Below are 17,674 nucleotides of genomic sequence, written 5' to 3'. Positions count from 1 at the left end.
TTCGACAGGATGTTTATCGAGAGAAAACTATAGCAAGTGTACTGAACCAAATAACATCTGGGTTACTACTACTACTCAAGCAACAGCTTGTAATAAGTGCATGTGTTTTACTTCTGGTGAAAGAAGGAACCAAAGATCATTGATTCCTGTCTGTGTGCAGTTGTGTTTACTGTCAGACAGAGTGCACCTCTGGTAATCAGCTACAAACCTAGTAGATGCTACTCCTCTTCAGTCCACATTAGAAAGCACCTGGAACTATTTTTTTTATTTTTATTTATTCTTTTGTTTACCTGATTGCTTCCACTAGATCAGTGGCCTCTCTTCATGAGAGATCCAAGGTGGTACTTCTCATGGCACCTATCAAAAAGAGTACAGGATATTTTACATCCACTTGAACTACCACCAACTTAAGTTGATGGTACTTCTGTTGAATGTCTCATCCAAAGATTGACGCATTCAGAAGTGCAGCATCCCCCTTATGCTGCATTGCAATTTCAGTGGTCAGTTTACCTCTTGTGGAAATTGAACTTGCAGCCTTTTGTACCAAGAGTGAACAAGTTCCCTGTTACGCCACTAACACTGCACTATAGACTTGCACTTTCCAACCATCTCTGTAGCCATCTTGGTTGAAATGAACACCCTCAGCCAATATAACAGTGGTCTCTTGTTTACTGACAGTCACCTTCTACTAAAACTGACACAGTTTGTGTGAGATGCAGTTATATAATATTATTGGAGGCAAATTTCTTACATGAAGTAGGATGAATAACTTGCAGGTTATCAGTACCACACAGCACCACAGTAAACCATGCCTCTGAAATTCAGTTCTAAGCAAAACATAATAATATTCTTTCAGAAGTTAGCCACCCTTGGAACCTACCTCATTGAAAATACATCCTTAAGCGTAGATCCAGTAGTCAAAAATCTGGGGAAGCATGTCGAGAGTAACCTGGTTTTCGTCCATCATGTGTCTATGATAGTAAAGAAATAATTATATGTTGCATAACTTATAAACAAGGCTATGGCATCTAGGTCCAGGAAAGTTATCATTCCACTGTATTCAGCCCAATCAGAGCAATCATTGAGTACTGTGTCCCAGTTTGGTATATACCTGACCAGGTATATGAACAACTGGAACATCCACAGAATGTCCTTACAAAAAGGATTCAGGGTGTAAACATATCCTGCATGGATCGCCAAAAAAAACTCCTGTCCCTGTACTTTATGATCTATGCTTGACATAGAAGGAATCCTAGGATCCCTCTGTAGTTGACTTTTTGCATATCTGCAAAACAAGTAACATCAGAAATAACCAATCTAAGGACTTCATCCTTGCTTGTGACATAATCATGTTCAGGGGACTGATGTGTGTCTCAGAGACTAACCATTCTCTAGAACAGGCTTCCCAACCAAGTGAAGCAGGGATCTTCCCTAAACCAAACCAAGAAGAAACTTTGCAGTGTGGAGGGTGTGATGTTCACTTCCTAAATTATGCTATGCACTTATTTCACTTAATAAAAATCAAACTGTAAAATAGAACTATAAAATATGTGCTACAAAATTATCAAATAGAAAATAGTAGGTAGTCCACAGTTGAGTTAAAAATGGAATATCCTTTACTGAAACACAGACAAGCAATCCTAGTTGAGTATAATGAAAAGCATCAGAAACATTCCTTATATATAATCAGGTTGTTTGGAGCAAGGGAGTAGTTACAGAGGGTGGTTCTGTTAAGAGCAATAAAAGCATTCAAATTAAAAGAAAAAAAAAGGCTAGAGTTAGGTATACCTGTAATTCTAAATGTGTTGTGTATACAAGTCTATGGCATTCTTTGTTGGAATGACCACTAGGTCTTTTAATAAGAGAATAAAAGAACACCAGTATGCAATCAAGTGCAAAGACAGTATAACGTGAGAAGCAGAAAAAATTTTATTTTTTGTCTTGGAGCAGGTTTTTTGGCTTCCAGTTTGCAGTCATCGGCGAACTTGGTTAACCATAGTCCTCCTGTGTTTTCCTGTACTTCTGAGAAATATATGCCGAACAGTAGGTATCCCAGAACTGAGCCTTGCGGGACACCACTTGTGACTGGTTTAGAGCCAGACCTGGAGCCCGCTATTCTTACCGTGTGAGTTTTGTCTGTAAGCCAGTTGGCAACCCATCTTGTGATGTAGGAGTTTATGTTCAGGCTGGTGAGTTTTTCTATAATACCCGAGTGAGGAATGGTGTCGGACGCCTTGGCGAGATCAAGGTAGGCTGTGTGAACCACCTTTCCCCCATCTATGGCCTTGGTAACTGTCTCGAAGAAGTCAACCAGGTTTAGTAGGCATGATCTGCCCTTAACAAAGCCGAACTGGGTCAGATCAAGTGTTTGGAGGTTCCCAATGTCTTTGTTAATGAGTTCCATGATGATGCCCTCCATAGCCTTGCAGACCAGGCTAGTCAGGCTTATGGGGCGATAGTTACCAGGGTCAGTTGTGGCCCCTCCTTTGTGGAGCGGAATAACCATTGCTGTGCACTATTCTATGGGCATGTAGCCTGTGGAGAGGCTGAGGTTGAACAGCGTGTTTAGGTGGGGGGTTAGTTTGTTCTGTAGTTCATGCAAGACGCAGCCTGGGGCACCATCTAGCCCCATTGATGCTGTGTTTTTTGGCTTTTGAAAGGGCATTTTCACATGTGCTTCTGTGATTTCCGGGATACTACACTTTTCCGGTATTGTTGTGGGCCCTTTTGAAGGTGAGAGGGTAGGTGAAGTTTGCACTTAATCTATCTGCCAGTATGTTGGCAATATCAGTAGGTTCAGTATATTGTGTGCTATTTTGCACTATCTCATAGCATATCTGCAAGTTGCCACTTAGATTCTTGACATAGCTAGAGAAGACTTTGTGGTTGAAGATCACAAAAATAGGGTAGATAAGAGAGAAACTATTTGGCAAATAGCACTTAAAGCAGACAAACGTGGTCTTAATGAGACCATTAGAATAAAATGCTTTTTGAAAAAGAGAAGATTAAATATGTAATATTATTTATTGAATTTTTAATTGTGTTTATGGAATTTGTTTTATTTTCATTTTGATTTATTCATTAAGCTGTATTTTACTTGATGATTTAACTGATTGTGAAATTTGATTGGATATGGTGTTTTTGCATCATTATATAAGGTTGTTTGATATTTTTATGTTTTTTCTTTCTGATGAAGTCTTCGGATGAAAAGCAAATTATTAAAATTATATGCTTAAAAGTTAAAAGTTTTTATACTCGTACTTCCTTCATTTTCATTCATCAATCTCAGGTCATCAGACCTAGCTAAACTAGAAACCTGCTATAACAAAATTGCCAGGTTGCAACTGATTCTCCCTACAGGGTCACATCATCGCTTAACCCTTAAACAGCTTAACTGGCTTGAACTACCACAGCTCCTCCTGTATAATCAACTTACAGCCACCCATAAGATCATATACCACCCAGAAAATATCCCATCAGTACAAAATCTACTACCTCACTATACCAAAAAAAAGGTCCCTACCGTCCAGCAATAAGCTCCTTCTTGAAGTAACAAAAGCCAGCAGCAGAGAAGGGGACTCTACCTACTCAAAGACATAGCCAGAAAACGGAACGACTTACCCTGTAACCTGTCAACAGCATCCTCCTTAGCGCAATTTAAAAAGACATTAAAAACCCACCTAACCAGTGATTGGCTCTGTAACTGCATCAGTCCCAGCTAGACAAATAATCTATTTCCTTCTCCACAATATAACGTCTAACAACTCATCCTAACTACTGAAATCCTTTCTGTCGCAATACTCCGTTTGCTGTATCTAACCCCTTCTACTTAACTAAGATGCGCTGCCTTCTCTCAAGCACCTGTATATACCTGTTATACAAGAGACTTTCCTAGAATGTGTTAAGAAAATACTGCTCCTATCTCCTCTCACATATAGCTTACAAGCTATTGTCTTAAGATGCATGCAAACAATATTATTAGTACCTTTGTCTGTATTTGTCACATGTAAATAATAACAAGAAATATGTCCTTTAATTATTATATCATGTTTTTACTGGTAGAGTACTACTTGTAGGTATTGTTGTAACATTGTATATATCATTGTCATAAATGTAGTGCTTTTCTCCCCGGGCCTCCTTTGAAAAAGGATATTTGTCCAGTTGGACTTTCCTGGTAATGAAATGTAAAATAAATAAATACTAAATAAAAGTGCACTGCCTGGATGCCAGGAAAAAAGAAATACAGAGGACCTGAAGGAAAATTAGTTGCAAAAGGTAAGAAAAAAAATATTGACTGGGAAAAGTTCTGCAGCTGTTTAACAAAAAAGCAGTGCAAGCTGCAGACATAATTTCCAGTAACCTAGAGGAAAGCATAATACAACTCTACACAGACCTGGTTAGCATACGTGAAACACTGATGGAGTACATCAACTCAAACAATAAAAGGCTGGAAAAAAATGGAAGTATCTTTAAACAGATATTCAAATGTTGTGATAAAACTGCAAAAATCAGAGGTTGAAATGAAGAAAAGGCTGGCTGAATATGAGACTGCTCAAAAAGAGATGTTTCAAAAAATAATAGAATTAGAGGACAGGGCACATAGAGAAAACCTGAGATATTCACCTGTACTGGAGAAACTGGAAAGAACACACTGTATTTATTTGATGAAAGCAAAAATAAGCAATTGGACTGGTATTCCACAGCAGGAGTTAATTGAAAGGGCTTATCAAGTGTATGTGCTAAATCTAGCTAAGAGAAAGTGTCCTAGACCTTTAGTAGTAAAGATGCAATCCTACTAGCAGAAGGAGTTGATTCTGACAAAACTGTGGCAGTAGGACAAAGTACTAAAAGTGGGAGACAGCAGAGTGTTTGTGGAGAATGATTACTCTTTGTACACCAGGCAGAAGAGGAGTAAATGTATTCCACTGTTCAGGGAATGTCGAGAAGCAGGCATGAGATTCAAACTGCTGTAACCAGCTATCTTCAAAATATTCTTTCTTGGAGGGACAAAATCATTGTTTGATGAATTACATGTTAAGGAAGAAATACAAAAGTTTGTCCAACAAAAAGTAAGCTGTGAAACAGGAGGAGATTCTGCTTCTTGTTCTGGTAATAAAGACCACTGAGAGACTGTGCCAGTGAAACCTTTTCCAGTGTTTCAACGGAAAATGCTGAAGAGAAGAAAGGGAGCAAGAGTATTGACTAGAAGAATCGAGAGTATGTTGGAAATGAAGCAGAGACAGGATTTGGGAGGTGGAGATGAAAAGGAATAAAACCAGTAGCCTGAAATTGACAAATGGGGGATTACAAAGCAGCAGTTATATCTTTGAGATATGACAGAACAAGAAGATCTGGAAATATTGGGCTTTTTTGGACTTGTAGGGCACTCTAAAGTGTATGCTCTACTTCATGTCATTAATGTTTGGAAAAATACTTAGGGGAGGGGAAGAGAGGGAGAAAGTTAACTGTAAGTAAAACTATTTTTTTAATAGTACTATTTTTATAGTGTATAATGTTTTGCATGCTATAAAGTAAGGTTTTCTCATTTGTTTTTAAGTGTAATGGAGATACTGTTGTAAACAGATGCACCTGTTTTCTTTTTTTTCTTTCTCCCTTCTTTCTTTCTCCTTATTCAGTTTTAAGAAATATAGGCACTGCAGTATAAAAAAAATACGAAAGAAAAAATGTGCTTTTTCTCATTCTTGCATGGGGGAATGACGGGATTAAAGCCCTTAGCTTGATCTGGTAACACATTTTAAGAGAAAGCAAGTAACTGAAATAAATATTGAATATTATAATACTTTTTCTAGCAAATAACTGTATGCTTAGTTGCAATTTTGTATCTGGTCCTCATGTCTCCATGCAGACAATCTGATAAAGAGAAATTGGTTAGGAGATAATGTTCTCTGAAAACATTCAGGTGTTTTCCCAGCTGGGAAATCTGTAAAGATAAGGCAGAACCAGACAGCACTTAGAAGCACAGGCTGCAGCATGTCTCTCACCATGGATAACCTTTCTTTTAGGTTAACTCAAGTTTGTGACTGTGGCTGTCAGTTTGAGACTTTTGTTCCTATTAGGAGAGTAAAACTTCAATATTTGAAGATGTACATAGTTATGTGTGTTAGTATTAAGTTAATAGGTTTTAGAGGGTATTAAGTGTGTTTTTTTTTTGTTTGAGGGCCTTCAGTAAAAAGTTTTTAACATTTGACGTACACTCAAATGTGTACGACAAAAAACAGCTATATAAAACTTCAATCTGCCAAACAGTATATGCATGTAACACAAAAGCTGGAACTAAACATTTAACAAAAAAGCTCAGACATCAAAGGTGGGAATAATAATGTTTTAATATAATACCTTCTGTAATAACTTTAGATGTCAGTGGTCTCACAGGTAAAAAAAGAAAGAGCAATGAACAACATTAAAAATAACAATGCTACAGGAGACACACTTGGAAAGAATTGAACATGTGAATTTGATAAAGAAAGGTTTTTCAGGATGGTTATTCAGTGGAATAAGGAACAAAAGGAAAGAGGATTACTTATATTAATTGCAAGAGGAGCTCCAATAGTGATAGAAGAGGTTAAAAAAGATAATAATGGAAGATTTGTAGTACTAAGGGGGTACTGGCAAGGGAGGAGTATTACATTGGCATGTATTTATATGTCCCCTAAAACTGCTATAATGGAACTTAAGAAAATTCTGAGAGAAATAATCAGCTTTCAGCAAGGAATATTACTTATAGGCTGGGACTGGAATTTGATTTTCAGCAGTAAAGAAGTGTCTGGGGGGCCCAGAAGGGAATGTATACCAAAGGAGGGTATACTTTTGAAAACATTTCTGAAAATATTTGGCATGGAAGATGTGAATTCAGTTTGTAGTGATTTTACATATTATTCCCCAAGATACAAAAGCTGGGCTAGGCTAGACAGAATTTAAATTTCACAGGAACATGCATGTGCATTTAATTGAAGGTCTTGATACGCACCCAATAACTGTTTCAGATCATATACCACTTGTAACTAAAATAAAAACACAGGATAATGCAATAAAAATGAAATTAAAGTGGAGTTTACAAATAGGGTGGAAATAAAAGAAGAGGAGATATAGTTAAGAAGTATCAAGAATTATTTAGAGGGACTGACAAATGTTAAAATATTGCAGAATAGGGGGAATCTTGTAGAACAAGAAGAGGAGCAATTGCAGAATGCTAAAGAGTAAATAAGGGATTACCTCAATAATATGCATGAGTTTAGAAGGATTGCTATTAAGCAACTGTTTTTTTGATAATAACTGTAGGGCACAAAACTTTTAGCACAAAGATTCAGACAACAGAAAGTAGAAAGGGCTGTCACAAAGCTTAAAGAGCCTATAACAAGAAAGGTAACGAGATCCTGTTGCACTATTAGAAGTATTTCAGAAATTCTGTGAAAGTCTGTATAAAGCAGAGAAATATGGAAATCAAGAAAAGGTACAAATGAAAATGTTTATGAAAGAATTAAATATGCCAAGGTTAGAGGTAGAGGAGGCTCAATTACTAACAGGACTGTAAGAGATGAGAGAAAAATGGTGATGTATAACCAATCTACAGGAATGTCCCTAGCATAAGATGGCATTCTTGTGGAAGTTTAGAAGCTAGGAGGGAAAAAACTGATAACGATCTGCAAGATTTTAATAGTATTTTAAGAGGAAGAGATGTACCAGCATCCTTGAAGAAAGTGGTGGTAGCTGTAACACCTAAAGAGGCTAAAGATCTATCATGTCCAGCTTCATACAGGCCCATTTCAGTACTAAACCATGATTATAAAAAGTTTATTTCTACAATGACTAAAAGATTGGCAAACGTGATGCCAAAATTGATAGATATGGATCAGTGTGGTCATGTAGAGGGGAGGTAAATATCTGACAACATTAACAGAACATTGATGATCCAGAGGGAAGGAAAATGTAAGAAAATATCACTGTTATTGGTGGGTCTTGATGCAGAAAAAGCATTTAATAAGAGTAAGCTAGGATTTTATGATCAGAGCACTGAAAACATTTGCATTTCCTGATAAAATTATAAGGTTGATTAGGAGGATATATAAGGGTTCAGATATGAAAACTGAGGTGGGTGGGGTCCTCTGATAATTACTGTTTGAGCAAAGAAACCAGGCAGGGGTGTCCTCTTTCCTCTTTGTTATTTGCATTACATTTAGAACCATTGGCAGAGAAATTAAGGGTCTCAGAAATTCAAGAATATAACTGGTATGGTAGTCAAGGGAAGCTGGCTCTATTTGCAGCTGATATTATTTTCTACCCGGCAAAACCAGAAAAGTTCATTACAGTGTTGTGGAACATATTGAGACAGTTTCATATCTTTTTGGGGTACAAAATTAATGAAGCTAAAACAAAGGCAGTTGTGGTAAATTATGGACCCACATATGAATTGGTTCAGCAATATCCATATTTATAGGGACATAATAAAATGAAATATTTAAGAGTATGGATTGAAAATGATTCTGGTTTTGCAGCTAAGGATAAGTGGGAAGAGACTAAACAAAAGATTATAGAAAGACTGAGAGTTTGGAAGTTCTGTGATATGGATAGTAAGATACAAATAGTTAAAATGTTTTTAGTCCCTTTAGTCTTATACACAGCTTAGGCATATTTGTATCAACCAGAGGAGAAGTTGTGTATAGCCATTAATAGAGAGAGGAATTTTTATCTGGGAGGGGGTGACAGTAAGAGTCAAGTGGGAAAAGCTGATTCATCCAATAGAACAAGGCGGACTGGGATTACCCGATTTGAAGGGGTATTTCAGAGCTACACAGTTAGGGCTCCTATACATAGCACAAGCAGAAATAATTCAAAGCGGAATGGGATAATGATGATGAAATGGCGGGAAGCTCAAGAAACAAGGAGAGACTGGAATTTTGGATGAAGAACTTTAAGGAGAATAACAGTAGTCATACAGAATATTATATTCTTGAAGCAGCAAAAAGTATCCTAAGAACTAAGCCAACACAGGAATGGAGAAAGGAGATTCTGCTGATAGAGATGACTGCAGTTAGGGATACAGACAATAGGCAAGAGGGAACTGGAATTTATTGGAGATAACTGGCAAAGGAACCAAGGTATTGGGAGCAAATAACTAGAGATGAAAGATAATAGAATGGGAAGAGACCAAGAATTTATGTGGACTGGAGTTAGAGATTGCCTTTCCTATCAAGGATTGATATCAGCATTTAGGCAAAGAGAAAGAAACAGGGGCATCCTAAGCAAAAGACCAGCACTGGTAGAGTTTTTAGTAGAATCTAGAACAGAAGCTGCTGTTAAAAAAAGAATAATCAGTAGAGTATATAAAATATTGCATGATAACTATAAGAATCAGAGGAGGTTAGAAAGGATTGGGAAGAGAGACTGGCTAAGTAATTCACAAAGAAACAGTGGGTGTATATATATATATATATATATATATATATATATATATATATATATATATATATATGTATATATATATATATATATAAACTAAATAATTCACAAAGAAACAGTGGTTTATATATATGTGTGTGTGTGTGTGTTTCTCAGTTATGCAACAAAATCTAGAAGATTTAGGATTTTTTCTTTAAAATGTTTACATAGATATTTTTATACCCCAAGTAGTCTCCAAATTGCCTAGAAATAGTAAGGCCTTGCCGAGTCTAATTATGTTGGCTGCCAAAAAAGCAATTACTAAAAAATGGAAATCAAATACCAAAATTCTAAGCCAACTGTACTAGAAGTAGTGAATATGGTAACAGACATAAAACAACTGGAACTGGGATCTTTAAAAGGAGCAAATTACAGAGGAAAAATGGGAATTCTGGGAACAATACATAACAGGAGGAATGAGGTTTAAAAGAAGGCAAGACTGTGAATGAGCTATATAATGTTTGACGGTGATTGTGTAGATTATAAGTGATGTGTAATGTTTGCAGCTAGGATTATGTCACTGTGGTTTGCGATGTAAAACTCTTGCAGCTGTGATTATGTCAAAATGGTTTGTTTTCATTTATATAAATGTATGATCGTCCATGTCCAAAGTGATAATTTAATAAAGATTTTTGTTGTTTATGGTGTTTGTACTTGAATACTTAGGTGTGTTTGTATGTGTGTGTGTTTGTGTGTATGTATATATATATATATGTGTGTATATATATATATATATATATATATATATAGAGAGAGAGAGAGAGATAAACACAGTGAAACATAAAAAGTGTACACATCCCTGTTAAAATGCCAAGTTTTTGTGATTTAAAAAAATGAGACCACAATAAATCATTTCAAAGCTTTTCCCATCTTTAATGTGACCTATAGCTTGTACAACTCAATTGAAAAACAAACACATCTGTTAGGGGAAAAATATAAAAAATAAAAAAATGCGCAATAAGCTGGTTGCATAAGTGTGCACACCCTTAAACTAATACTTTGTTGAAGCACCTTTTTATTTAATTACAGCATTATTTTGCAAATTTTAGCCGGGCCTGGATGTTTTTCTGTGTAAGAAAAGGCTTCCGTCTTGCAACCCTTCCCCATAGTCCAGACATATGGGGAATACAGGAGATTGTTGTTGCATGTAGTACATAACCAGTACTTGCCAGAAATTCCTGCATCTCCTTCAGTGTTGCTGTAGGTCTCTTGGCAGCCTCCCTGACCAGTTTTCGTCTTGTCTTTTCATCAATTCTGGAGGGAAGTCCATTTCTTTGCAACGTCACTCTTGTCCCATATTTTTTCTATGTTTTGATGACTTTCTTCACTGTGTTCCATAGTATAGCCAATGCTATGGAAATTTTTTGTACCCTTCTCCTGACTGATACCTTTCAACAATGAGATCCCTTTGATGCTTTGTATGCTCTCTGCGAACCATGGCTTTTGCTGTAGCAGGCAACTGAGTAAATGTCATGAAAATCGTACTAAGACAGCTGAACTTCATTTGGGGTTAATCAGAGTCTCTTTAATTGATGGCAGGTGTGTACCCAAGAATATTGAATGCTGTAATTAAATCAAAAGATGCTTCAACAAAGTATTAGTTTAAGTGTGTGCACACTTATGCAACCAGTGTATTGTACAGTTTTTATTTTTAATATTTCCCCCCAACAGATTTGTTTGTTTTTCAGTTGAATTGTGCAGGTTATAGGTTTCATTAAAGGTGGGAAAAGTTTTGAAATAATTTATTGTGGTCTCATTTTTTATATTTATTATTTATTTATTTTACATTTGTTGACCGGGATTGTCCGACTGAGCTGAAGAGCCCTTTTTCAGTGGAGGCCCAGGGAGAAAAGCTCCAACATATTATACAATTTTCATTATAAATTAGCATTAAACAGCAATGTTACAGGATTATTACAAGGCATTAAGTGGCAATACAATGTTATACAGTGTCAGTAATCAGGAGTATAGCAAAACTTTTTCAAGATGTATAAAAAGAAATGTGTCATTAAGATGAGTATACTTTTTGGGGTAAATAAAACTGGCATTTTAACAAGGGCGTGTACACCTTTTATATCCATTGTATATAAAATGGTCACTGTTGCTATCCTTCTCTCTGTTGTTCATTCAATCCCTGTGTAGCTTCCGTTTTTTGTCCTCCAGTCTCCCTTCTGTCTGTAGTGGTGATGCCTTTTTTTTTACTAAGAATACTGTTCTTCTTTGTTTCCTTTTTCCCCACAAGGTTTTGGCCAACCTTGCTTAATTTCTCATGCTTTTCTTGACTGAGGTGCATTCCCTGTAATGCTGTCATCTATCATTTGGCTCTTCTTAAATGTCCCAACACATACTTTCTTTTGGTTTTCTCTTCTAGTTCATTCACATTCCACAGCTTCATTTTGACTATCATGTTTACCATTTAAATTATTAAGTGATTTCTCTTCTTATACCTACCATTCTTCCTACTTCCTTTCCTCTGCCACCCCATCCTCTGTTTACCCTTGTCCTGTTCTCACTTTTCTGTATATCAGGAGCCTTTCTTTTATTTCCAAAATCTCTTGAAACTGTATACATATTTATGATATCCACCCCATCTCCAAAGTTATTTATTCTCTGCTTTGCTTGGGTAGCTTCCTAACTCCTCCCTTTGACATGACTTTTTCTGCTGTTGAAGTTATCCACTGACAGCACTTTATCTCACTGCTTTGTGTTATATAACCACTTATCTAGTCTTGTCCTTCTGCTCTACTCCTTTTTTTCTGTTAATCCAGCTCTTTCCAAGCCTTATGCCCTCTTACTTTAAGTTGCCCTGCATATTCTGGGTAGTTATGGCCATCAGTGTCCCCCACCTCTCTGTCGTGAGTTATCTCTCTAAAATATGTGCTATCTCTTCATAGTTCTTTGGCTTGTCTTTCTTTCCCTGCTTATTAGACTTTTATATTTAATTTTGCTACATTTCTGTACTCATTTTATTTTTTATAAGTACCGCACTTCCTGATCTAGCATCTACTACTTCCTTGCCTAGCTTTGTTTTCTCTTGCTGTCCAAATTGCTTACTAATAGTGTTCTCTCTCTATCCTCTGCTACTGTTCTCCTAATAAAATCGCCATGTTTCATTTTTATAAACTATCCTTCATTTACTTTTTGTTATCTTCCTTTCTTCCCTTCCACCTCTAAGATCCTCCAGTTATCCACCTCTGTCTCTGTACTTGTATCATCTCCTCATCCAGTTTTTCACTGTTAACTCCCAGTGGTTTGTTCTTGACCAGTTTTCCCTGTAATCATCAGAAGTGTTAAACACATTGCACCCTGTTAACAGTCCTGCCCTTACATTGTTATTTGTATTACATATCATAGTTTCTTTCTCCCTTTAATTTCTGTATGTTCTGTTTTACCGTCTTTATACCTTTTGTTAATCAAAAAATGTAGACACAAAACCAGGAATCACCAAAATCCAAGGCCACAGTACCTGAATCTCCAAGGAATGTACTTTAGAACGAATAGGTTAAAAACAGCACATTTATTTGTACGTAGTCCAAATCACACCAAACAACAACTAACAATAGACCAAGCGCTTTCGCTCTGTTATTACCGAGCTTCTTTAAAGTTGATAATGCTTGCTTGTTATCTGCCACTATTTGAGGGCCCCTGATCTACTCTTTGTGACTTGATTTCCCTTATCCTGCTGTCATCACTTACTTTTGTGCAACCTAGTTCTACACTCCCTCCCTACCTCCCTGTGCTGCCTTAGTATTCCTCTGTATCTGTCGTGGTACTTACCACCGGGAATGTTGCTAACAGTTTGATTCCACCAGGAACGTTAAGACCATCTTATGTCTAAAAATTGTCATCATCATTAATCTGTTTGTGCTGGCATTTCAGTTTAAAATACATGGCATTTTATAATAATCATCTTACTTATCACAAATTGCTAAGTAGCAAGCAAAATGAAAAAAAAAAATAAATAAAAAACGAGAAAACTAATTACCAAGTCTGAAGTTGGAATGTCCCTTTTCAAAAACGCTTATGTAATTTAGAACGCGAAACACATGTAATTTACTCTGACAGTTCACTTATACAGTTCATGTGGGCTGATCGACCATTAATCCCCTGATAACATATGGGCTCCTTTGAAACTCTTTCTCTTCCTCCCTTCTCTTTTGGGGCTTATGTATCAGATCCACCTTTTCTGTCAGTCTGCTGCCATCTAAACATTTGTAATTGTCCTCTATGTCAACCTGCACTGTTCTCTTCGCTTTCCTTTGTCTCCCTTTTTCTTCTGCTGGTTTTCACCCTCTACTGTAACTTTTCTATGATTTGCTGGCTTCTGCTACAAGTCTACTGCCTCTTTTGGGTCCATTATTAACCTAGTGGCTCCTTGCAGGGAGTTTCTAAAGGTGGCTGGGGACAACTTCCTCCATGTTATTCCTCTTTCCTTGCACACTTTAGTAGCAGTGGCAAAAGCACTCCATTTTTTGTGAGCCTTGTATGAGAAGTCTTCATAGGTAATTACTAGACTAGCTGTCCCTGTGGGCCATTTTAAGTTTAGCCAGTTTTCCTTCTAAAGGTGAGAATCAAATTCTGTATCTTGTGCCTTTGAGAAAAACACCTTAACCATTATGCCAACTCCAATAAAAGCTATGTCCAGTCCAGTCCAGTCAGAAGTTTTTGCTAGGTTCCCACACTTTCTTTAGTACTCTTTCTTTTAGTTCATATTTTGAAGTCTGACAATCACTGGTCTGGCTCTTTTTTATTCAGATCTCTCTCTGGCAACCATGCAGTCCTGATGCCCTCTCTGTTTTAATCTCTTGTTCTGGGATTTTCATCCATTTTATTAATGGCCCCTTGACCATCTTTTTTGCAGTCCATTTCCTCTAGTTTCTCTGGTATTCCAGTAATTTTTTATATTCTTTCTCCTTGCACTGGCCTCTAGTTCAAATAAGTTTTATTCAATAACAATCCATCCTGAGTCCCACCACCTCCACACTGGCTTTGTCAATTCAGTATTGTCATCCCCTAATGACTGTATTATTGTTGAATTCATGTTTAACCCTTGCTGTATTTCTTCTATGTTCTTCTCCTGCATGAACAAATTATCTTACATGGTTTGCTTTAGATCTCTTATTTCATGCCAGACTGCTGCTAGAATTACCAGTTCCTCTTTTTTGTTCCCGTTTTCCATTGGAGTTTTATTTTTAGTTGTTTTTCTTTCTCAGCTGCTTCTTGTTCCCACTCTTGTTTGTATACATCAGTTTCTTGATGTCTTCCAACAGTTTTACTTCAAACTTTCAGTTGACTTCTCATAGTTTTCCTGATTAATTTCATACAAGGATTTGAAGTCTAGCAAACATGCATTTTTTTAGATTGTTGCCATACTGGAAGTATGCCCATGGAAAAATATTCTGAAACATCATTTAGTCCTTGTGTAGGAAAACTGAAAAGTAAGAAATTACTTTTTTCCATGTCTGTCTACTTTACAGTCATGATTCAAACTCCTTCTGCATATGAGGACTCCACTGAGACCTCCCTCACTTTGTGCTCATAAGGCTGTCATTGACCCTTTTGAATACAAGGAGAAAATAAAGAAGCACTGCCCTGTTTTCCCTATTTGCTGAAGAAGAAAAAGCACAGAATGAACTCTCCTGTGGATTACCTTGGAAGACACTGAAAGATAGCTTTGCTTGTATGAGAACTTGCATCCCCTTTTGTTATCATTCTTTCCTTTTGAGTTCCTCCTGAGGGAGTGGCCTATCCAGGCCTCTGGCTCCTTTTCTCCCACCAGATTGGTTTTATATTCATTGTCACCTATGCTAATATACATACAAGCAGTTAAGAGAGACCTTCTTTGTTGCTTACAGTTTGATTCCACCAGGAACGTGCAGGCCCCTTATATGCTAGCACCAGCTTTAGTGGACTCTTCTTAAATTAGGGACCTGCCTCCTGGCACAGGTATATCCAGAGGTTGAGAGGGTCACAGATTTATTCTGTGGGATCTAGCTCAAGGAGGATAGGTCCCTTCCATTTGAATTGACATGGATTTCAAGAGTCAGGAAGGACTTGGGTTCAGTACTGAGACAGACAAAGACAGTGATACACCCTGTCATGCCTTTTCTTGCCTGGATGATAGTTCCTTTAGCAGAAAACTTAATGTTTACAAGGGCAACTTTGTATTGTCATTTATTTTCTTGTTCTTGTTCTTCATCCTGGAATGTGCTGAATCATTGCTTTGAGAAGGCTGGGGAGCCTCAAGTCTTCCTGTCTCTGTGGTCTGCCCAGAAAGAAGTCATTTTGTGACCTACAGTCATCCAGATAGTGCACCTCTGATCCAGAACAAGCATTGTACAAGTCCTTGGATGTGTGAGATTCCACGCTGTGCAAGTTATATGATCTTTTCCTATCCAGCATAGGTTCCAGACACCCCATCACCTATCTGCACGCCTGCCTTACAAGAAGTCTAAAGCCTTGGGCAGAATGGGTAAAACAGTATTTTCTTCTACTTGTCTGTGCGTCTAGACTCTAAACAGTTTCTCACATATCCTGCCTCCAGTTCTTTGTGATAGGCCAGGTTTTGCATATGTATCCTTCCTGATTCTGTGATCAAGGAGTCTATGGAAAATTAATTAAATATAATTTTGTCAGTAGGCTTTTCTGTTAGACATTGTAATCATTTTTTTGTTTGATTTGTAGGATTGGCAGCATGTGGTTAACATTTCTGCCTCATGGTGCTTAAATTTTCCAGTTTAGGTCTTGGCTGATGTGTCTTCTGTGTGAAGTATTCATGTCCCTTATGTCTCTCTGTTGGCTGTTTTTCTCCCCAGTCTCAAAAGACACATAGCTGAATTAGCATTCCCCAGAACTGCCTTTGTGTACATGTTTGATGAGATGGTGTGTGTGTGTCCTGCAGTGAGTTGGCACCCAGCTCAGGAAGAGCTTCTTTGCCTTGTGTCCACTGATTGCAGGGATAGGTACTGGCTTCCTCTGACCCTCCATTAGCATAAGCGGGTCATCAGAAAATGAATGAAAAAATGTGGTGAGGCCAGCAGCTCTTGGTACTTGATTGTTTAGCTTGGTATGCCTCAGGATTTCCACTTAGGTTAGGCCTTTCTGCATATTTCTCTTCATGAATGAGGCCCTTTTAAGGCAAGCTTCTCAAAACATCACTGAGATGATACAAAGAAGAAAAAAATGTTATTGATATCATAGATGTGTATGATTTTCACCAGAGCTATTTCTTCTTCTTCTTCCAGGCAAAGTCCATTTTGCAAACTGGTATAGACATCTTTGTATAAAAGACTACTTAGTCATCAGGCAGTGTTGTAGCCTCCAAGTGAGCTTTCCAAAAGGGTTAATTAAAGCTGTCCCTAAAGTGCTGGCTGTTCTCTTCTGCTTGAACCGAATCATCTCAGAACAGATGAGTTTGGATGTGCTGAATGACAGCTTCTTAAAACCGTTGCGTACTGAGAACTACTTTGCCACCAGTCCGAACTATACAGTTGAACATCAGTCTGATTGTTTTTCACTCAGCTGGTTTCTATCAAACTGCTTACAAATAAGTGCCCTGTTGGGGTTCTTTTTTTCCCCCTTTACTTATGTACTTAGGTTCAGGTTATCCAGAAAGGAAAATGTCAGTGTAAGAGGCAGATTCCCCATACAATCTGTCATGAGAAGTGTTGCTCCATCCGTCCATTTGTCGGGCATTTGTGCCTAAAACTCTTCACAGCCATCTGCCCTCTCTTTCTATTTATCTTGAGAACCAGCGTCTCAAATTTTTGACCTAGGATCCCATGGTCAGCTCCACCCATCCAAAGATATAGCCATCTCTCATAAAGAAGACTAAAAACTTTGATTCTGCTGCTTGTCCAGGCTCCATTGGATGTCTCCATCAAGGTGAGTGAAGCCCTGAAGACCATCCTCTGCAGACACCGGTTTCCTATGCTGCAACCTTGTCGGAGGCTGGCATGGAAATGATTTCTCACACGTTGTCTTAGGCAATGCAGACATCTGCAATGGACATTGAGGGGGGATCCCTGGCTGATCATTTCTGAAGGTCCTATTAAAATTCCCCAGTTTCTGGTTAGAGGAAGAGGTCCCTGGTACCCTCATTGAGTCTAAGCATGGCTCAGAGCCTAAAAATGAAGCAGAAAATTAAGCACATTCCTCTCATCACTAAATACCTGCAGAGAGGATGACAGTATTTTACTCAGAGATTGTTCAATGCCCT

The 17,674-nt window shown here is 37.6% G+C and overlaps 1 protein-coding gene across 1 annotated transcript in view; it reads left to right on the top strand.

Moving 5' to 3' along the window:
* Positions 1-17,674, top strand: part of NBAS (NBAS subunit of NRZ tethering complex) — a 3,380,746-nt gene that overhangs the window by 1,007,751 nt on the left and 2,355,321 nt on the right. The gene's annotated exons all lie outside the window — the stretch shown is intronic.

Source organism: Protopterus annectens, chromosome 1.part0 (assembly GCF_019279795.1).
Source record: "Protopterus annectens isolate FY-2018-M chromosome 1.part0, PAN1.0, whole genome shotgun sequence".
Lineage (NCBI taxonomy): Eukaryota > Metazoa > Chordata > Ceratodontiformes > Protopteridae > Protopterus > Protopterus annectens.
This window is presented reverse-complemented; position numbering and strand designations above follow the sequence as displayed.